We start from the raw sequence: 6077 nt of genomic DNA, 5'->3' as shown, positions 1-6077 counted from the left end.
CTGTAAATCAAAAGAAATAAGATCATAGGGTCTAAATTGTGTTTGGATATGTATTCTTTGTATTATCATTGTTATTATTGACACTGCATCAAAAACAATGGCATTTTTAAGAACGCCACAAGATGGTAGTATCTTCATTTGACATATAAAGCTGCTACGTCTACCTCTGCATGCACTTTAAAATGGTGGTTGTGCTACTCAATGTGAAACTCGTGTGTTACACTTGCGGGATTGTTGTTTACAATAAACTCATCACCGCTAATACAGCTAGCCTTTCCACTTTCTCATGCACTCAAAATCATTATTTAAGTTATTGCTGTATATATATATAACGAGTGCTCATAAATTACATAAATAACGGCTTCTCTCCAATTATCGCCTGCTTCCAATTAACGCCCCGTCCTCTTTGTGCTTTTGGTAAATAAACGCTCCGGTATTTGATGTTGATGAATACATGTGACTATCCAGATTGAAGTCAGCACGATTTTGCCGCCCTTGACTGGAGATGCAGTTTGACGTGCACACAGCGCAGCAGCGTAATGCAGCATGACAGTGAATGCAGCATGACAGTGAAAGCAGCATCATATGAGAAGTTCATCGTTTTCAAGTTCCATCCAATGCTTGCTTTATGATGTTGGCCATTAAATCTCATTTCACATGTTTGTTGTTTTTTCCTCCTCTGCACGCTGCAGGAGGATGAGAAATCAATACGCAAAATAATGATGCTGTTGTCTGTGCCGCCTCCACGACTTTTTACACCCAATGTCATTAATTCCCAACACAGCCTTCAGACCTGCAAACCCCGCTTTTTATTCATGTGCTCTCTTGTTTGTTTGTCAGCTAACGGTGCGGGGGCGCCAGTACATGTGTGTTGTTGCACGCATGGCAAAATGGGAGCTCGGCAAGAATGTGATGTAACATTTTAACAGACGGAATGCAAAGATGAAGGCCTTTCCGGCGCAGAACAGGAAGCTGCTGTTTGGCTTGTGGTCCTCGCGCGCGCCCGCCTGCATAATGAGGGGGAAACGAGGAAATGTTCTTACTCTGAGCCGGAGATAAAAAGGATTTGTAAGGCTATGTAAGTACAGAAGAGGAGTCGGGAGAGCGATCAATAATTAATTTACTTTCAACAGTCAAGGGCAATTAACATGCTTTTTTGCCCATTACCCGCCGAAGAGGGCCGATGCCGCAGCTCTCGCCCCTAATCTCACTGACCGTTGTCACGATGGAGGATTACATGACACACCGATCGATCGGGCCGACGCTCGCGCACGTAAACGCTTGGGACACTTGTGTATAGTTACCAGTGTGGAACATGAGACAGGAGTTCATCACATTAACCAGAAAGTCATTGTTTGGGCTTTCACCAATATGGCGCCTCAGTTAGCAGTGACAAAACACATTATAAGCATTTTGTCTTCGTCTTATTCCGATGGCCTCTTACTGTCCAAACTTTACAATCTTTGTACAACTAAATGAATCAAAATGGAAGACAATGTTCCAACCATTTTGTGTCAAATTGTATCTTTGCATCAATCAAAAGTGACGGCCTCACCAACTAGCAGCTAGCATGTGCCAATTAGCTAGCCAACCAGTTCAAACATTCCCCAAAAAACTCCACAGAGAACAAAATGGCTTTTCATGCCCTTCATATTGTTGAGTGTATTTTTAAAGTGTCGAATTTACTTACAAAAGTTGCTTTAGAAAGGCCATTTGTTTGAAGAAAAGCAGGCGTCAGAGCCAAGCCCACACCAGGAAGTACATTGCAGGGCTGACTTCCCCCTAAAATTACCTGCACTTACAAGTCATCACCAGTGAGTGTCACTGTTTCTACCAAATAGTTTCAAACTAAGAATTCAGGTGAGACGTGTGTCACTACGTAATATGTACCCGGAACGTAATCGGTTCGACTGGGTTCTAAGCATGTGCAGAATGCGTCAGCCTATTTTTCGGCAGTCACATGTTAGGCATGTGTAATCTAGGCCATCCGTCGATCTATTTTACGCCAGCAAGCAAAAGTGCAGTTTTACTTTACAGTGTAAAGTGTAAAATGTACTTAGAGAAGTTGCTTTACAAAGTAGTGACATGCGGATCAATACTGAAATATCGATGCTTCGGGTACCAACTTTTCATGCTCTAAAATCGATTCTCAAATCAAAATATCAATATTTTTGATACTTCAGTCATTTGAGGCAATGTTTGTCTGAAACTTTTGTCTGTTGAAACGACGGCCGATCGTAAATGGAGCCATGTGTGAATTGTGAATCGTTTTCATTCTTAGAGTAGTTCTTAATAATTCATCATTTCTTGAAATGGTTTTATTTTCTTTTTTACTGTTTACATATACTTTGTTCTCTGTTTTTTTTCTGTTGTATATTAGCTTGGATATATTGTAAACCCACTACCTCATACTTATACTTCAGGGGTTTAAATAAATGTGATCAATTACTTTAATTAATTATTAATTTACTTAATGAATCAATTAAATGTTGTGCATTTTTTATGGTATGATATGAAATACACTACTTTTTTAAATTTACCGGACACATGAATTTGCACAAATTATCGGATCGGTATCGTCGATACCAGCGTGAATTTTACTCAGTATCGTATCGGAAACAAAATCACGCCCACACCAGAAAGAGAAGTTCTAAGGGTGCGTTAACCTGCACTTACAAGGCTCCACCTGTGGGTGTCACTGTTTCTACCCAATAGTTTCAAACTAACAATTCAGGTGAATACTTTCTAACTAAATCAGATGAGCTGAATTGACTACAAAAGAGGGGCAAAAGATTAGAAACTGCCAATCAATAAAAGCATTGTTAAATGAACACCTCTGTGATAATGCCAATAAAAACAATCATTTCTACAATGTTGTTCTTTGTAAAGAGCAGAATGTTTGGTACAACTCTTGCATTGTCTCTCATTAGAATGTGCAAGTGTTAGGAATTAGCAGCTTCGACTTGCATGTGCCCTAAATTCTTCGACATCCGCACACAGATCCTCATGGTCAGCGCAGGCAGACAGACCCAGAGATCTCATTGTGTTCATCAGTGTGGAAAGACCTTGTGACCTCACTTCAAACTTGAAATTAGAAACACATCAGTTGCTCCATTACCACATGTAAATGTGATACTTGTCTTTTTTTTTTTTTTTTTCAAACTGGGTCACAACCCCCCCCCAAAAAAACTTATCTGGCGCGGCAGACTCAGAGATGGATGATACCCAAAGCTTTGGGGAACAGATTGAACGCCGACCTGATTGCAAGGCTGCGACACCGATGATTGCGACTGAAGCGTCAGGAGGGAACGCTCGTTTAACGCAGTAACTGCTGCAGGATCTTTCTTCCCAAAACGGAACACGTGTACTCAAATTAATGAAAGGGAATGAGTGCTTTATGAAGCATGTTGCACATCACCATTTCACCAGTCAAAGCTGCCGGCAGGAAACTCGGAATATTTACTCTGCTTGTGTAATAAACTCCCGGGGCATGTTTGTTTTATTACCGTTTTTTCCAAGCTGTCTAATTTCTATACAGTATATTCAAATGGCTCTTCAGCGGGCCCACTTACTAAATATGTGCTATCACAGCCCTTAACTCAAAGTGTACAGAGAGCAGGAGGTAAATAACAAGCAGCGGTAATGAAAGCGTGCTTTGTAGATTTAAGGATGTAAAACAAAGCTGCGCGTGGAGCTGCATAGATTTCAGATTCAGCCGAGATCCACAAAGGGCCGTCTCAAGTCGAGGCGGCCGATTCTTTCAGGCTGAGTCACTTTACACTTCACTGCTGATGCGGCTGTCTCTCCTGACACGTGCCTTTTCGAGACAAAGCGAGGTGCTACGATCAAATAACGACAGCCTCTGAATAAAAATGAGCAGCCTGACAACTAAAAATGATCATGCTTTGGCCAAGTGCTGCTGGACAATCCACTGTTACAGTATGACAAACGTCAGTACACCTCTCACAACCCCATTTTTTCCATCCCACAATCCACACTTAAAACCCGTTTTCCATTCATGTCGAAGGTAGCTGCTTACTAACATTAGGTATTCATGGGAAAGATGTAATACAGTATATCAGGATGACAGTATTTCAAAAATATGTTATTATGATGGGAGTCAGGACCAAATCGGCCCCACGGGTAAAGTGTGTAGGCATACTGCAGCATATGCCGGGGGTAAGGAACCCATGGCTCGTGAGCCAGATGTGCTTCTTCTGATGACCGACTCTCGTAAATTTCTTACCATTATAATTTTAAAGTAAAACGTTACAGAAATCAGAGTGTTGAAAATAAAGTTGAAAATATAAAACATTCTCATGTATGAAAAATAATACAGAGAATTATTATATTCTAAAACTGTTGGTTTTGTCTAAAAATTCATTTAGTTGTGCTCAGTGATAAAAAGTCTTTCATGGGTCTCTTAGCCAAAAAGGTTCCCGACCCCTGCTATATGCAAATCTCCTATTCTACAGGGGTGATGAAAAGCAACTCCCTGTGTTGTTTTTTTTGGTCTTTCTTTAATGTATGAGAATTTAATCTACATTTTTTTTTCCAGATTGATCATTTTGAGTGAAATTTGGAAGCCTTACAAATACAGAAATAGGAGTAGTTTTGTCTTCTAAGAGTTCCTGGTAAAAATCAAATGGACGATTTGAGAAGCTGGTAGCAAATTCCGGTGCCCTTATGAAAATGTAAATATACCTTCTTGCTAATCGCTTTCCTGTCATATCCACCCACCCACCTTCTATGCCGCTTATCCTCACTAGGGTCGCGGGTATGCTGGAGCCTATCCCAGCCGACTTTGGGCGAGAGGCGGTCGCCAGCCAATCTCAGGGCGCATATAGACAAACAATCATTCACACTCACATTCAGTCGCCAATTAACCTAACATGCATGTTTTTGGAATGTGGGAGGAAACCGGAGTACCCGGAGAAAACCCACGTACGCACGAGGAGAACATGCAAACTCCACACAGAAATGCCCAACGGAGATTCGGACCCAGATCTTACCGATCTCCTGACTGTGTGGCGAACTTGCTAACCACTAGGCCACTGTGCGGCCCACTGTCATATCCATTTCTTCTTCTTCTAAAAAAAATAATATTAACAAAGTATTTTAACATTAGAAAGTATTTTAATATAGGGAGTTACTTTCCATTCACCCTTCATACACCTTGCACCTTTACATTTATTCAAAATAAAATTGTATCTTTTTTTATTGAAGAGTCAAAACCACATTTGGTCTCCTGATGTGCCTCATGGGTTTAAAACAAATGCGCTAGCTTAAACAGTTGATACTTAAGCACAAGATACTTACAGGCAAACACTTTCTAAGGCTCAACAGGAGACAGTGTTGGCTGCATGAGTGTTGCCGGCACAGGGGAAATGCGGTTCATTGGTGGAAAATGTAATTCCAACATGTACTTTCTATGTTATTTGTCCCTTGACAAGATATAATAAAAATGCTTACTGAAACGTGAGGATTGTTCTCATGTAGTTAGAAATGAAATCTCTTCTACTCATCATTCAACATTTGTAGAGCAGTTGGAGAGTCTTGTTGTAGCATTATCTTTGCATTAAAAAGATTAGCAACATTAATAACTACAAGTTATTAAACGTATTTTCCCCTCCTGATGACAGCAGCTGTGTGCCTGTGTCAATGATGACGTGCTCACAGGCATCGCGTGGCACTCAAGCTCTGCAACTTAATTACCTGCAAAATAAATTAGCATCGGGCTCTCTCGCTCACTTCACTGAGCGATGTCATTCCACGGGTACGGATTCATTAGAGTCCATCTCACCTGCCAGCTCCCTGCCACTCCCGCAGAGCGTTTTTGGATGGCAAACATGTTAGTTTGCTCAGAAAGGAAATAGAAACATCCCCCACTTGTGTTTTCCACTTGAAGAATGGCGTCCACGGTGACAAATGTCAGACTGTCATTGGTGGGCGGGCTTTCGTCAAGTCAGTGGCTATGTGGATCAAACTCTGCCTAGGAATAATTGCTGTGCCTTTAATGCAAAAGGAATACATAAGCGAAGCAGGATGCTTGATCTCCATGGCAACAAAGCAGCTCG

This window comes from Dunckerocampus dactyliophorus, chromosome 11 (genome assembly GCF_027744805.1).
Source record: "Dunckerocampus dactyliophorus isolate RoL2022-P2 chromosome 11, RoL_Ddac_1.1, whole genome shotgun sequence".
Taxonomy (NCBI): Eukaryota; Metazoa; Chordata; class Actinopteri; order Syngnathiformes; family Syngnathidae; genus Dunckerocampus; species Dunckerocampus dactyliophorus.
Note: the sequence above shows the minus strand (reverse complement) of the source record.